General features: G+C 35.3%; 1 protein-coding gene across 1 annotated transcript in view; it reads right to left on the minus strand.

Moving 5' to 3' along the window:
• The window catches only part of LOC149830012 (uncharacterized), a 62,538-nt gene extending 51,013 nt beyond the window's left edge, over positions 1-11,525 (minus strand). Inside the window, exon 1 of the mRNA XM_090016249.1 lies at positions 11,379-11,525. The gene's annotated coding sequence lies outside the window, so the exon portion shown is untranslated. The remainder of the gene's footprint in view (positions 1-11,378) is intronic.
• Positions 11,526-18,567: the final 7,042 nt, after the last annotated feature.

The raw sequence follows: 18,567 nt of genomic DNA on the forward strand, positions 1-18,567 counted from the left end.
CGCCTCTGCATTTGCCTATATCCTGCCAAATCTGAGGTCAGATCTTAGAAATGATTGTTCCACCAATGTGGAGCAGAATCGCAGGTTACTCTTTTGCTGAATAGGGTCTAAGCCCCGGCTTTGTCACCACACATGCACTCAAATCTGTACCACATTATGCTTAGTATATATATGTTACACTTTCAGCACCCATCACTTAAAACCTTTACTTTCACTCAGCTATCATCTGGAACTTTCTCATAGTAATACTCCAGCCATACCATCATTATGTAACATATGTGCTGTTAAGCATGCTCTTCATTTCCCAGCCCTACATTCACCCCTACACTCCAAGCTACCCTTAGGCACTAGTATCACATACATATCTTAGGGAAGTTTTTCTAGTTATAGGAGTATATATATGTGTATACGTGTCTTCATGCACACATCCTCATGTATGTTATACACATTAGGATAAATCCACTCTCATATGCATATACTTAGCCCAATACACCTCATATACACTTTGAATTCATTTCTCTATATTTGCTTAGCATCTCACATACATCCTTTCATCAGCATCTCCATTTTTAGTCTCAAATTAGTATTTAAAATTCTTTCCATGCTTTTGCTTCATATTAACTCTACCTTTTTGCAGAAAATGTATGAAAAAGGTTATTTTCCCTCTTAGCTTAGGAATTGTAAATCTCATTTCAATTTCAATAATGTAATAGCTAGATTATAATGAGAAATTTACATTTCCTACACTAGATTAGAATGTGTGAGCATGTATATATCTTGGAAATTGCTTGTTTCATCTTATTTTACCTTTTATTTCAAAATTTCAAGAATGGAAACATGAATGGCACGTGCACCATTCTAATAAAAGGTGATTAAACTCTAAATTGATGATTTACATCAATGGTCATAGTCAGAGTGTGAACAAAACTTAGGATTTTCATCTTTTATAGAATAACACTGGATCCACACTGGATTTTTTTTTTAAAAAATCATTATATTTTTCTAAATATTTTTCCTTTATCAGAGTTTAACTTAAAATTAACTCAAAATATATATCAATGGTCATAGTCAGGATATATTGAAAGTTAATTTCATTTTAAACCCTATAAAAGCACAAAAAATGTGTTTTATTCTTCACTTGAATTTAAATATGATTATCATACAATACATTTTATGACCATAGTCAGAGATGTATTATATTTTCAATCTTATTTCAATTCATTTAAAGAATGAAATATGCTTTTCAAAAACTCAAATTCAAAATTCTTTAATTCATTTCATCATTTAAGATAGAATTACATCATATTTTCAAATATTCTTTTTTCAAAATCCAAATGGTTTTGGGTATCTTCTTCATTTCTCAAATCAATCCTCAATTTCTATTTCAATTCATCTTCCCATCTCATTTCAAAATTCAAAAATTCAATTTCAAAATCACATTTGACTTCGAAAATACAAATTCACTTCTATATTCCAAAATCAATTTTCAAATCCAATCTCCATTTTGGATTCCAGACTTTGGATCCAATTCCATTTAGGATTCCAGATTTCAAATCCAACTCCATTTTGGATTCCAGACTTCGGATACAATCCCATTTAGGATTCCAAATTTCGGATTCAAATCCATCCTGAAAATCCAGATTTCAAATCCAATTCTGTTTTCAAATTCCACCTAGACCTAAGATTTATTTTAATTTCAGACTTTAAAATCCGAAGTTCAATCCCCTTTCAAGATTCTATCTCAAAATTGAATCCTAGATTCAAAATCAAAATTCAAAGTTCATTCTAAACTTTGAAAATTCTTTTTCACTTTAAAAGGTCTATCTCAGTTTCAATATCTCATTTTTCTCCTCATTTTTTCAAATCAAAGTTCATTTTTCAAGTTCTGATTATTCCAAGACTTGGAATTTCAAGTCTTTCCTTCCAGATCTATTTTAAATTCTGAGTTAACTTTTTCGAATCAATTTCAACCCTTCGAATCATTTCTTCACTCCATTATCAAATTTATTTCAAGATCACTTCGAAAATCCTAAATTTCCAAAATGTTTTCTCAAAAGCATACATTTCTGCATTTGCATCGTACAAGCATGAATCTTTTTGCATTTATACTTAGAATAAAATCTTAGATAATATTTTGCAAAAGGCATAAAATCGATCTTTGGTTCGATTACCCCTGGTAAAGGCGCCAGGAGCGGTCGAACCTCGTACTGACGAACGAATCCCGTCTCTCCATTTTTCCGCAAATTTTCAAAACGGAAGCGAGTAATTTCAAAATATTTTCAAAATTGAGGTCAAGTGAGACCCTTGCAAAAGAGTTCCTCTCTCTTCTTTTATTTTCTCTCATCTCTTCTTTTTTCTATCTTTTATTCCCCTTCAAAAAGGGAATAGAGGCTAGAAAGGTAAAGAGAAGGAAAAAGAGGGAAACAAGAGAGGAAAAATTTTGCGATGATCACAATACCACAATAACAATTTACCATAATCAACTTATCATTCAAGCATTTAAACAAATTTCACGCAATAACAATCATCATGCAAAACATAATAAGCATGAATGCATTAACTAATGCATAACAGTAAGGACGCATGATTCAATGCACATGCATGAATAACTGATTAAGTTATTTATCAGAATTGTTTTTGCATGCATGTCCTTATTAAATGCACACAATTTTAGTTTTGACTTTTCTTTAAAACTGCGAATACTCAAAATAGACGCAACTTCCAAAAGTCCAAGTTAGGCTTCTTTAACACAATTTGTCTGTCACATAGGTGTGGATGCGACGATGCAACACTTTAAAAAAACTTGGATGCAGGGGTGCAGGGAATGTATATATATTATATTTTAAGTTAACATTATGCATATGTGTGCATTTATGTATTTATATATATAATATAGATAAAAATGGACTTGGTTAGGGTTAACTAAATCTACTTCTAGATAAAAATGGACAGCAATGTGGTTGACTTCACCTAACACAAAGGAAGTGTCCAAGTGTCGCACCCGCCAGGATACAGGTGTGGTGCCCTATTAGAAGAGTTTGTGTTACATAGCAATTTGTATTTTATTACTGGGTTTCACACTCATTCCTCAACCGATATCATTTTGGTCTTGTCAGTGGGCCTCGGAACCACACCCAGACCCAGCTGACATCACCTATATTTGAAGGTATTTTCTATGATTTTTATCAATTTCATCAAATACTTAATTAAAATTCAGAATTTTCGAAATTAAAAATCATGGAAAAACACACGATATTACATCCCTACCGCCTTAAAAGACTTTTGTCTATAAAATTAAAAAACGTACCGAATAAATGTGGTTAATGGTCACGCATATCGGTCTCGAGCTCCCCGATGCACTTGTCTAGTCTGTGATGTTGTCAATGCACCTTCACAAACGGGAACGTCCTACTACAAAGTGCTGGCGATCCACAATTTTCACTGGTCTCTACTCTGTCATCAAGTCGGAATGTACCTCGACTGCCTTATAATGAATCACGTGTGAAGGGTCAGGCACATACTTCCTCAACATTGAGGCGTGAAAGACATTGTGAATCCAAAAAAACTGAGAAAGTGTCATTCGATAAGCTGACTCGCCAACACACTCAAGGATCTCGAAAGGTCCAACAAGTCGAGGACTCAACTTCCCCTTATTCCCAAACCGGAACATACTCTTCGTAGGCAAGATCCGAACACGTGATCACCCACGGCAAAACTAAGCTCCCTACGTTGTTGATCAATGTAGCACTTCTACCTGCTCTGCATCGCAACCAAACATTATTAGATCAACTGCACCTAGTCTGAGTACTATTGGATGGCCTCTGGAGACTACACTGCTTGCACTCCAACCTCATCCCAACATACCAGAGATTTGCATGGTTTGCCATACAGAGATTCGTACGGAGCTATACCAAAAATGGCACAGTGGTTGTTGTTGTACGAGAACTCTACAAGTTTCACATGCCTATCTAACTTCTCTGCCCAATCCAGTGTGCACACTATAAGCATATCCTCAAGTGTTTGTATTATACGCTCTCTCTGGTCATGAGTCTATGGGTGAAACATCGTGCTGAACTTTAGTGGTACCAAGGGCCTTCTACAACTGGCATCAGAAACGAGACGTGAAGCGAGGGTCTCGGTATAACACGATCGAACGTGGTACTCTGTGAAATCGAACAATCTCATCCACATAAATACATGCTAAGCTCTTCAAACTCTAACAGACCCTGATAGGCAGAAAATGGGCACTCTTCGTTAACCTATCCAAAACCACAAAGATGGCATCGTGCCAACGACTGGGTCCTGGGCAAACCCACGATGAAATCCATTGAAATGTTGTCCACTTCTACTCAGAAATGTCCAACGGTTGAAGAAGTCCACCAGATCTCTAATGCTCGATCTTTATCTGTTGGCAGATGAGACACCGAGACACAAACTCCGCAATATCTCGTTTTATCCTGTTCCACCAATATGTCCTCTGGAGATCCTTGAACATCTTGGTAGAACCAAGGTGAATAGAACACTTGAACCTATGGGCCTCACTCATCAGCTCCCCCCGCAGTGCCTTCGAAACCCGCCATTTGTCTCCAAACATAATGGTCTCATCTTCCTCATGGCGAAATTATGTATCTGGCTTATGGGCACTCACACATAACATGTCAAAATCCGGATTAACCGACCGAAGCTCCTCAATACGATCTATGATCTCAGGTTGCGCCTGGATCCTCACACAAAGGATGTGTCCAGAATCGTCTGCAAACGACTGTCACATGACGATCTCTTCAATCAAGTCTCAACTGCGACAAATCAAGTTGATTGTCGTAACTAAAGTCATTCTGCTCAGCGTGTTTGCGACTACGTTCGCCTTATCAGGATGGTAGGAGATGGTGAACTGATAGTCCTTGAGAAACTCTAACCACCTACACGGCCTAAAATTCAGATCCCGTTGCATGAAAATGTACTTGAGGCTCTTGTAATCAGAAAGGACCTCGAATTGTTCCCCATACAAGTAGTGATGTCAAGTAGTGATGTCAGATCTTCAGTGAGAAGACAACAGCCGCTAACTCTAAGTCATGTGTAGGGCAGGTCTTCTCGTGCACCTTCAATTGTCGAGAAGTGTATGCAATGACCTTCTCGTGCTGCATCAAGACACAACCCAATCCGGTTCCCGAAGCATCGCTATATACTGCGAACCTGTCTGTCCCAGAAGGCAAAGACAACATTGGGGCTGAGGTCAACCTCTTCTTCAGCTCCTGGAAGCTCTCCTCACACCGAGGCGACAACAGTCGAGTCATAGGAGCAGCTATACAAGAGAAGTCATGTATGAATCGACGGTAGTAACCCGCCAATCCTAAGAAACTCGTGATCTCTTAAACCATCTGTGGTTGCTCCCACGACAACACTGCCTCCACCATGGCTAGAACAACTTTCACGCCCTTGTTTGAGATCACATGGCCAAAGAGCATCACCCTGACAAGCCAAAACTCACACTTCGAGAACTTAGCATACAGCTTATGTTCTCTCAGTGTTTGCAACACAATTCGCAGATGCTCTCGGTGCTCCTCCACGTTCTCAGAATAGATCAAAATGTCATCGATAAACACAATGACAAACGAATCCAACCAAAAATTGAAGACTTGATTCATCAAGTCCATAAATACTATCAGGGCATTGGTGAGTCCAAAAGACATCACCAAGAACTCATAGGGACTATATCTGGACCTAAACGCAGTCTTCAGAACATCCGCTGCCCTAATCTGCAACTAATGGTACCCGAAACAAAGATCGATCTTGAAAAACACCTTTGTTGTCTTCAACCGGTCGAACAAATCATCAATCATAGGCAAAGGGTACTTGTTTGTCACGGTTACCTGGTTCAGCTGCTCCAAAGGTATTGCCTGACTGTCTGTGGCGGACACACTAGCCAAGAACATCATACAGTCATGCTTGTGGTACTTGGAAATCTTCATAGCTGAGGCGATCTTCACATCACTCACAGGCCTAGTCGCCTAAAACACCAGCGTAGATAAGTCGGGGCGCTACAACAAAACCTTCTTCCCCCGACACTAAAGGGTCTTATTGTGTCTAGACAACCAGTTCATACCCATAATGACATCATAGAAAGTCATGTCTAATATGACTAGGTTGGCAGACAACTCATGCCCATTGATGATCACTCGAACTACAGGAAGGTATTTCCCACAACGAGTAGACACGCCCATAGGAGACATAACGTCGAGTTTTCTCTAGGCTAGAAGGAACGAGGTCAAGCAATCCCGCAAAAGATGAAGAAATAAATGAATGGGTAACACCTGAATCGAACATAACACAAGCAAGATGATCAATGATTATGAATATACCTTCAATCAAGTCGGCCTAATCGTCCTACTTGGTAGTTGTGACAGCGTAAACTCTCATGTTCATCTTTCATTGCGCCAGATGAGGCCTCTGTTGTTGTTGTGGCGATTGCTACTGCAATTGTCTGCCCTAAGCCGCTGGCTTGTTCGAAAAGTATTGCGCCACGTGTCCTAGTTGCAGGCACTAGTAATATACCCCATTGAAGAGAGGGCAATGACCAATGGGATGAGTCTTCTTGCAATGCCAGCAAATAACTGAGCCTACCCATGCTGCTACACAGGCTAAGGTTGACCTTGTTGAGTTCCCTGTTGGGTCCTCTGTCTCTTCGCCTTACCCCCCCCCCCACCTGTAACTTGCCGCCGGCAAGTGAGTTCTTCCTCGCGTCGTCGTTGTTATCGTTCATGTTTCCTCCCATCTTCTGCGATCGACCCTTAAATCGCTCTCATTCCTCATTCTAGATGGATGCAGACTCTATCGCATCACTAAACGTCGTAGGATGGCTCATCATCACACGAACACAAAGATCGTCCTTAAGTCCACAAACGTACTTTGCTGCCCTCGCCTTATCATCAGCAAACAGGTTCGGGCAGTAGCACTCCAAACTCTGGAATTTGATGATGTAGTTCACCAAACTCATGTTCTCCTGAACCAACTCAAGAAAAAATATGCGTCCAGAAACTCCTCTTTTAACGTCTCACAAGGGATGTCCTCCACTCCGGCATAGTTCACCATTCGCAGGGTGTCCCACCACTTCTTGGCATCGCCCTTCAGTTGGTACGTGTCAAAATTAGTCTACATGTCCTAGGGCAGAGGCAGAATGTGAAAAGCCCTCTCTATCTCCTCGACTGAGCTCTCAGTTGCCTCTTGGTCGGCCTTCCCTTAAAAGGTTGGTGGACCAAACCTCAGGAACTTCGCGAACATCACAGTGTTGGTGTTTGGGGTAAGCTCTGCGGGATGGACACACGGCGTCTGCTTCATCGCCTACGCCTGGACATGTGTGGTCACCGTCGCTGCCAGCGTGTTGAGGGCATTCGTGAGAAAGTCCCGCTGCTCATGTCAGTCAACCGGACCGCCAAAAGACAAAACTTGGGTACAGGCATACATCTATTACATAAAGATTTGCTAGAAAATTTGTACCCTAATCAAACCTACCCCTCGGGATTGATCCACAACAAAAATCACAATCATACAAACACAACAATTTAATTCACATACGAAATTAAACAAAATTATCCCTATAGTTAACAATATAAAAATTCAACAATTTCATAATAGTAAGGATAAACTTTCCAGATAGCTCTTACCAGTGATGTAGACTACTTCTAGAGTACGAGTTGTGACTTTCTGATAATGGTTTGGACAGATCTAAGAGGGCTCTAATACCAACTCTATAACGACCCTTTTTTTTAAACAATTGCAAAAACAAAAACCAAGGATTAAGGATCTCACATATTTAATATATCCCAAACCATAACAAACAGTGCATTGAATCAAAGGAGAATAATGAATCAAATTTTATTAATTAACATATAGCTATCACATAAACTTAAACAGTCAAATCGTCTATGATGAACCACTCTGTCAAGAGCACAAAACTAGTCACGCAAGGCTAGCAAGTCCAACCATCATTGAGTACCCATACCTGTAAAACAGTTTTTTAAAACAGATAAGAACCAAAAGTCCTTTGTACGAATTCCTTTAAAAAATTAAACAATGAAGGAAAAGCATAAACCAAATTCATGCATAAATTCAGAGGAATACCACAATAACAATTTAACATAATCAACTTATCATTCAAGCATTTAAACAAATACTATGCAATAACAATCATCATGCGAAACAGAATAAACATGAATACATGAACTAATGCATAACAGTAAAGATGCATGATTCAAAGCACATGCATGAATAACTTATTAAGTTATTTATCAGAGATGCTTTTGCATGCAAGTCCCTATTAAATGCACACAATTTTAGTTTTCACTTTTTCGTAAACTCGCGGATACTCAAAACGGACACAACTTCCCGAAATCCAAGTTAGGTTTCTAGTTGTAGTTTAACACATAATTTGTATTTTATTATTGAGCTCTAAACTCGTTCCTTGACCGATATCAAGAATCCTCACCTTTCATCGAAACATTAGAAATCCTCACCTAATGTTGGGACATCAATGAAAATCCTCAACCATCGACGCCACTTTCTTGGTATACCAAAACTATAGTTAAGTCAACAACAACACCACCAGGTAAAGTGGTTGAAATCTCTATAAAATCGTGGTCAGAAAGTAAACCACCATATCGAGTTCAAGGGCACAATCGCACATGAAGTTTTAGTATCTTCACGATGCCCCATGACCACTATCCAAGATTCTCACGTTGTGAAAAGGAAATCAAGGAAGAGATTAATACATTGTTTGGTCTCTATTACCTTTTCAAATAATTTCAAGTTTTTTACACAAGAACCGACTTGCAAATCCACATGCAAAACCAACTTCAGGTCTTGGCCCGTAAAATATAATAGTGCAATTAATTTTTGAAAAACTAATCATTTTCATAAATAAATTTTGCAATACATAAATAAATTTTGCAATACATAAATAAATGTATTTCAGTCATTACCCAAATATTTGTTAAACTGGTTTGCAATATAAGCTTCATGATTACAAATCGAACGAAAGTTTTGCTTAGGAACATGTGCTTCATAGTTTCTTTCTGTCCATAGAAGAAAACTTCCCCCCATGGTGGACACCCTGGTGCTTTGACAAGCTTCATCCCTTGCTCAAGGACGAGTGGATCTTGGCATCTTGCTTCAGTTGCTTTTATGATCATATCTAAAGCTTTTCATGATTGATTTTTTCTGCACTAAAATTGGTTTCCAATTCCATCTATGATTCGTTAATAGTATTAATACGGCTGTTCACACATATACAAGTGAACAACAAAACAACAATAGGATTGTATACAGATTTTGAGGTCCGCTCACCCTGTTTTTAGTTCTTGTCAAACCATTAACATCGTGATTCTAGTGTTAGGATCTCTAACTTGAGGCAAAAGGAAAGCAGGGGTATTGAAAAAGATGAAGATCATCATCTTTTTGTTAACTACTCTTGAATCCACAAGAGGCAGTAAGTGCTATACATTGTATACACAAGGAAGAGAGGAAAAGGGATTCTTTGGATCCACAAGTGACTCCTCTTCAATGAAGAACAAAAGTAATTTTGATCCAATTCAACTCCATCCGATCTTACTATAGATCCCTGCAGTCTCTTTCATATCTAAAAACCTTTCATAAAATGAGAATCTTACTTAAACTACACATGTTCTAATAAAGCAACCAGTTAAACTAAACAAGGAAGTCTAACATAATCCTAATAAATAAATCTAATTATACCAACATCAACATATTGAAATGTAATTAAAAAATGACAAAATTAAGAAACTACTAAAATTCCAAGTCAATAACTCCTAAAATAAATATAAACTTCTAAAAAAATGGTTTTACCCAAAATAAGAAACAAAACTAGCAATTCCTAAGCTACTCATAGATAACCTTGTTTGTAAAAAAATCACGGTACTTCCTTTTAAAACTTGTCCTGCAAAAGTAATATCAATTTAAGCTTTTCTTTCAAAACTTCACTAAATTGGTATATTCTCATTGCTTTATTTTGTCATTGCATGGAATGGATATTTTCGATGCCAAAACATGTGGGCCTTCACTGTCTTTAACTTTGTCACTATTATGTGGCTCAATAAAATTCAGCCCAAGCATTTAAGTGATTGAATAACCATGTCACACATTATAGTTATCAGGTTCATAAATTTCCTTTCATTACATTGTCATGTCTAGAGCATAATCAACACTGGTCAGATAACTGTTCAGTTTTTATTTCAGAGTACCCGATGAAATATTCGAGCCCATGCTAAAATTTGACCGCTTTTACATCAATATGACCGTCCACCTAATTAAAGATGGTAAAGAACATATACTTGGTAGAAAAAACCCAACATGATGAAAACTGAGCTTCACACAAGGCATCAAGTTATCATCGCATGAATTGATCCTTAGATTCCGTTGCATTCCTAGCTTTGTGAAAATAGTTTACAACAAAAATAGAATGACTGCTCACTTAATTCCACTTCTTGGTTAGGAGGAAGACCTGGTTGGTCCAGAGCGGAATTTATTGCTTCAGATTTTAGGCATGCTTCACATAGCACTAACAATACAAACAACACTACAACCTCCACGAGAGAATAGGAAAACATCGTTAAAAACATGTAGCATCTCAATAGTCACCAACATCAACACAACTGAATGAACATTGACATGAATAAACACTAATAATCCAATCACTGAACCTTACCTCAGGATCAAACAGTGGCAAAAGAGCTTCACCCTACTCCAATATTACAGAATAAACTACCTAAACTATAACCAAGCACACGCTTCATCCTAGAAAAGTCGTACAGCAAGTCACCAGGAGAAAGAAAACAAAAGAACAAGAACACGAACGGATTGGTAAAGGTATTTCTACAACATACGAAACAGAAAACCCCAGAACCCTCACTTAAGAACACTCATTCAAACAGATACCAAGATAGTCATACACGAGGAAAATCAGAGAAAATAAAGTCCTAAGAACGGCACACTGAAATGAAACAAGCAACCAGTACAAAGGGGATAAAATGGCATCTTTCTACACGCACATTAAAACCATGCAATATCCACAAAAAACAAAGAAAACCCACCAATCTTTCTACCAAGAAAACCCAAAAAGGCATCAAAATTGGCAACTATACACGCTAAATCTCAGCATCCAAACGCGTAACTACTACTCCACAACCAAGAAAAGACCCCACTTTCTGGCTAATTGCCAGAAACTAAAATAAGACACCGTAATAAAAAACTCTTCTGAGATAAGAAGAGTGAAATCTAGGGCAAATAGAGAACACCCGCCATCAGAAGATTAGGGTTTGGGAACAACAGGCACAAAACCGAGCATTGTAACATGGTGAGAGGATTACCCGAGGGAATAACCGATTGATTCAAGAAGAGAGGGACGATCTTCAGGAAGATGAAGCAAAGAATTAGGGATTAGAGAAACCCTAATTCGTGGTGGCGGTCCACGCGACGATCTCCTTGAGGGGTAGAAATTTTGGGGGAAATATATATGGAAAAATAATAAAATGGGAGATTTATAGGATGCCGACTATTTTTTATTTGACCAAAATACCCTTAAATTTGGTGGTTTTTTCGGGTCAGCTGCGACAAGACCAATGAGTCGAGTATCGTTGCAGGATATTGGTCAAATGGTCCAATCTGGCTCGATTGGATTTAGATTTGAACTCAGCCCTTGAGTTAGCTTGGGAGACCCACCACAAAATGAAAAACGAGAGGGTGTTGTGTGTTCTCCGACCAGAAATTCACGTGTTCTTATGTGTACGGAAGAATATCTTGGGACCCAAGATAATTCATATGCCAATGTTGCCCACGATGACTTTATAATAAAATAACATATAAAAAAGGTAGATATGCTTTTGACGAAAATGTCTTTCCGTAAGATAGATATGTGCTGGACAAAAATGTTCTCCCGCTCTCCGTATATAGATTTGCACGTTCCACCTTTGTTTTTAGCTTGTGTTACAATACATGGTCGCCTTCTCATTCTTGCCCTGTGTTAGATAGAAAACATTCTCGGATTCATTCATACCTTGTCGAGATAACTATAAAAATTGAACGATTGGTTCAATCATTGATGAGCGTCATAAAAGGATTTGTCGGACATATATTTTTACAGTCATTTCTTCTTCTTCTTCATTTTCGTTAGGTAGTATGGAAAAAAGCAATGACGCACAAACATTCCAACAAGTGTCATTAAAGTGTGGTGAGTACATTTCCATGTCATCATGCTATTGTTGAAGAACGTATGTCATCGTGAGTATCATTAAGGCATTGTTTTGTTATTGCAGGTAGATTTTATCGTTTCGACGGTTGGAAACTTGAAGATATTTGTAAGACGCTAGGACTTGTTCACAAGAATGCTTGGTTACAGATGCGAGCAAGGGCCTCTACCCCATCTGGTATCGTTCATTCACTCAGTATATGCAATGTAATGCAAATTGTGGTTGTAGTAACACGTATATCGATTTTTTAGATATTGTTTTGTTTGTTAATATTGATTTGTAATATATTATGCCAAATTGTTGTGTATCGATCTGTAAGATATTATATGTTTTCTAGTGTCAAATTGTTAGATATTGTTTTGTTTATCAATATCGATTTGTAATATATCATGTTGAATTGTCGTATATCGATTTATAAGATATTATGTGTTTTCTAGTGTCAGTTTGTGAGATATTGTTTTGATTGTTAATATCGATTTGCAATATATTATGTTGAATTATCATATATCGATTTATAAGATATTATGTATTTTCTAGTGTCAATTTGTGAGATATTGTTTTAGTTGTTAATCTCAATTTATAATATATTATATTGAATTTTCGTATATCGATTTGTAAGATGTTATTGTTTTCTAGTGTTGATTTGTGAGATATTGTTTTGTTTGTTAATATTGATTTGTAATATATTATGTTGAATTGTCGTATATCGATTTGTAAGATATTATGTATTTTCTAGTGTCGGTTTATGAAATATTATTTCAGTTGTTAATCTCGATTTATAATATATTATGTTGAATTTTCGTATATCAATTTATAAGATGTTATGTGTTTTCCAGTTTTGATTTGTGAGATATTGTTTTGTTTGTGAATATCGATTTGTATTATATTATGTTGAATTATTGTATATCGGTTTATAAGATATTATGTGTTTTCTAATGTCGATTTGTGAGATATTGTTTTGTTTGTTAATATCGATTTGTAACATATTATGATGAATTATTGTATATCGATTTGTAAGATATTATGTGTTTTCTAATGTCAATTTGTGAGATATTGTTTTGTTTGTTAATATTGATTTGTAATATATTATGTTGAATTGTCGTATATCGATTTGTAAGATATTATGTGTTTTCTAGTATCAATTTATGAGATATTGTTTCGGTTGTTAATCTCGATTTATAATATATTATGTTGAATTATCGTGTATCGATTTGTAAGATGTTATGTATTTTTCAGTGTTGATTTGTGATATATTATTTTGTTTGTTAATATCGATTTGTAATATATTATGTTGAATTGACGTATATCGATCTGTAAGGTATTATGTGTTTTCTAGTGTCGATTTATGAGATATTGTTTTGTTGTTAATCTCGATTTATAATATATTATGTTGAATTGTTGCATATCGATTTATAAGATATTATGTGTTTTCTAGTGTCGATTTGTGAGATATTGTTTTGTTTGTTAATATTGATTTATAATATATTATGTTGAATTGCCATATATCGATTTGTAAAATGTTGTGTTTTCTAATGTCAATTTGTGAGATATTGTTTGTTTGTTCATATCGATTTGTAATATATTATGTTGAATTGTTGTATATTGATCTGTATGATATTATATGTTTTTTAGTATCGATTTGTGAGATATTGTTTTGTTGTTATTCTTGATTTATAATATATTATGTTGATTTTTTGTGTTTCGATTTATAAGATATTATGTGTTTTCTAGTATCGATTTGTGAGATATTGTTTTGTTTGTTAATATTGATTTATAATATATTATGTTGAATAATTGTATATCGATTTGTAAGATATTATGTATTTTCTAGTGTCAATTTATGAAATATTGTTTTGGTTGTTAATCTCAATTTGTAATATATTATGCTGAATTTTCGTATATCGATTTGTAAAATGTTATTTGTTTTCCAGTGTCGATTTGTGAGATATTATTTTATTTATTAATATCGATTTGTAATATATTATGTTGAATTACTGTAAACCTATGCGCTGGCTAATGCAAATTGATATTTTGCTCATGACAATGTTGAGCATATCAACTAGTTGCAATGAAGATGATGTGTCTCAACCACTGGAAAGTCATGGAGCAACAAACATCTGTACTATCGATGCACCTAAAGAAGTGAATATGTGCACTAATGATGCACATGATAAGAAGGGTACATGCATTGGATTCACTCTAGACTTGAATATTCTAGCATACGAAATACAATTCGATAATGATATTCCATCACACAAAATGTAATTCAATAATAAGGTAGACGATCATGACAGTGCACTTGACAAAAGGTGCAGGCATCTCAAGTCTTCATGATAGTACACTTGACTCTGTTCCCGTAAAGGGAATGGAATTTAATAATGAGGAAGCTGCATATAAATTTTACAATGATTATGCCTTAAAACTTTATTTCAGTGTTAGAAGGTATTTTTGGGCAAAAAATGCAGAGGGTGACATTGTGAGAAAGGCATATGTCTATTCTAAGCAAGGTTGGAAGAAGTCAAGTGAAAATTCAACAAGGAGCAGGACAGATTCAAGATGTGGTTGTCCAACGAGAATGGTGTTAAGAAGACTTTCAAATGGGAAATATGTAGTTTGTACTTTAATCAATGATCATAACCATTAATTAGCCCCTTCATTTATGACTCCTATGTTAAGGTCACATCGTAAAGTAAATTGAAGTGTATGTTGCAATTGCTGAAATAGCTAATAGCGCCGACATCATACCAAGAAAGACATAAAATTTGTGCGCACACATAGATGGTGGTCACGAGAATGTATCATTCACACCTATGGATCTAAGAAACCATTTGAGAAGAAAGATGTCAGACAATATAAAGAATGAAGGAATATGTTCTTTGGTTGATTACCTACAGATGAATTTAAGCAATGACCTTGGTTTCTTTAGTGCAATGCAACTGGATGAAGATGGTATGATATGAATATGTTTTGGGAAGATTCATAGGCAAGAGTAGATTATGAATGCTTCAATGATGTGCTTATTTTTTATACGATAGTGAAGATTAATACAGAACAATGGTCATTTACGCAGTTTGTCGGATTGAACCATCACTCACGGAGTTGCATGTTAGGTGGCATTTTTTTGTATGACCACACCAAGGAAATCTTTAAGTGGTTGTTCAGAGTATTTACACAGGTAATAAATGAGAAGCACCCTGGAGTTGCACTTACAAATGTTGATCATGCAATTGTGGCTGCAACGTCTCATGTATGGTCCTATGCACATCATCGCCTATGTTTGTGGCATATCTTTCAAAATGCAACAAAGAACATATGACACATTTTTAATCAGAAGACATGGTTTGATAAAATGTTTATAAAGTGTGTACTTGAGAGCATAAACGAGGTCACTTTTTTGTCTGATTGGGAACAAATGATTCAGATGTACGACCTTGAAGACTGTGTGTGGTTACAAAATTTATATGGAGACACAGAGAAGTGGGCATTGATATATGAAGGACAATACTTTTGTGCATGTATGGTAAACCCACAAAGGGCTGAATCTATTCATGCCACACTGAAAAAAATATTGTATTCATGTTTAATAATGTTTCGCTTTATGAAACAATATGAATTATTTATAGACGGTCTTAGACAGAATGAGCTTAAACAAGATGTAAAATGCTTCAATATCCACCCTGTAACTTTGGGCATAAAAATATTGACGCGACCTGCAGATTTGTATACACTAACTGTATTCAAATGAACTAAAAAGAAGGTTATAGAGGTCATGAATTGCAACATAAAAGGACGTATGCAGTATGAGAATATGCACAAATACCATGTTATATGGGACGACGAAGAGCAACAAAAAAGGAAAGAAACACATGTTACATACAATGTTGACAACAGAACAGTTGAATGTATGTGCAAAATGTTTGAATTCATAGGTATTTTATGTCATCATGGATTAAAGGCACTTAATCAATAGAAGATACAAGAAATACCTGAGTCATATATAATGCAAAGATGGATGAGACAAGCAAAGATTGAACTGCTGGATAGAAGTAATGTCATTCCATCTAGTGTTGATGAGAAATGCTACATAGCCTCCCGTTACCAACAACTATGTAGGTCACTTATGCATGTTGTAGATTTGACATTGAAAAGTGAAGAAGCCTATGTATGTATGAGAAAAGTGTTAAGGAAATTACTTGAAAAGTGCAGTTAATTCACCATGAATTTGTTGCAACTCACGAAGACCAATCTAAGAAAACGAGATTGAATAGCATAGGTGAAATTCATATTTCCTCTGACCCTTATAATAAGTTGCACCAAAGCGTCAACATCATCTTCGACAAGTCAGGAGTAAACCTTGTAGATTATGATAAAAATATTCACCTAGCAAAGGGTATCAAACGAAAACCTGCCTCTGATCGCAGTCGTCGGAGGACAAAGGGTGCACTGGAATTGGTTTGCGAGAAATTATGTAAGAAACAACCAACCCCTAAGCAACCAAGTCTTTCATATGAACAAGTATGTAATACAGTATATTGCTTCCCATGTAAATTTTATTACGTGAAACTTATCAATATCTAACTTATGTAATTTTCAACATGCAGCAATACCCTACAAACGTGCATTACAACATTGAAACCTGTAATCCCCCCCGACCTGTTTGAGTGGAACGCTGACATGAGTTTGACAAGTCTTTTGGTATGTAACAATTTTGAGAGGATGTTTGCATTTCTTGTTGAACTTAATCTAGTGCCTGATATTGTTCTGCTTAATGACAGACTCAGTTCAATTAAAAAATGAGCAATGCAACACAAGAATCGCGTGTGGATTCTTTACCTACAAAATAGTTGTAGCATTTAACTTTCACTAGTGTAAATTGTTGTAATGTTTAGCATTTTATAATTCTTTGTTGTAATTCTATAATTATTTGTTTTAAATCAATAATTCTTTCTTATAATTATATAATTCTTTACTGTAAATCTATAATTCTTTATTGTAATGTTATAATTCTTTGTTATAATTTTACAATATAGATCATACTACAAATATCATAAAACTCGTCCCTAGAAAACACACAATATCTTACAAATCAATACACAACAATTGAGCATAATATATTATAAATCAATATACGATAATTCAACATAATAACTTACAAATTGATATTAACAAACAAAACAAAATTTCACAAAAATTGACACTAGAAAACACTTAATATCTTACAAATCTATATACGACAATTCAACATAATAAATTACAAATCGATATTAACAATTAAAACATTACCTCACAAATTGATACTAGAAAACACATAATCTGCTGGTTCCGAGAAGAACATATAATATATGAATTATCGTCTCGATGAGTTTCCTATAACCATGTGTTTTTATGATTTATGAAGTTACAATATCTCACAAATCGACACTAGAAAACACATAATATCTTATAAATTGATTTACGACAATTCAGCATAATATCTTCCAAATCAATATACGGCAATTCAACATAATATATTACAAATCGATATTAACAAACAAAACAATATCACCAAATCGATACTCGAAAATATATAATATCTTACAAATCGATATACGATAATTAAACATAATATATTACAAATCAATATTAACAAACAAAACAATATCTCACAAATCGACACTAGAAAATACATAATATCTTACAAATCGTTATACGACAATTCAACATAATATATTACAAATCGCTATTAACAAACAAAATAATATCACCAAATTGACACTATATCAGGAAACTTCATTCTAAAAAAGGCCGGTTGCGGAGGCGATTTTGCCTCATTCATTTGCTCGAGAAAAGAGAAGGTGTGCTGACAAAAGTAGTAATCAGACTGACATTAAGAAGTCAAAGATTGAACTCGCTGATGAACCTTTCCCTATTTCATCAATTAATGGCATTAAAGTTTCCATTTCTAAAAAAGCTGGTAAGAATTTTCACTTCTTTTTAGCTTGATAACTTACAAATCGATTTACGACAATTCAGCATAATATCTTTCAAATCGATATACGGTAATTCAACATAATATATTACAAATCGATATTAACAAACAAAAGAATATCACCAAATCAACACTAAAAAACACATGATATCTTACAAAACGATATACGATAATTCAACATAATATATTACAAATCGTATTAACAAACAAAACAATATCTCACAAATCGACACTAGAAAACACATTACATCTTACAAATCGATATACGACAATTCATCATAATATATTACAAATCGATAATAATAAACAAAACAATATCGTTAAATCGACACCATATCAGGA

The sequence above is a fragment of the Nuphar pumila genome, chromosome 8 (genome assembly GCF_984573655.1).
Source record: "Nuphar pumila chromosome 8, dmNupPumi1.hap1.1, whole genome shotgun sequence".
NCBI lineage: Eukaryota > Viridiplantae > Streptophyta > Magnoliopsida > Nymphaeales > Nymphaeaceae > Nuphar > Nuphar pumila.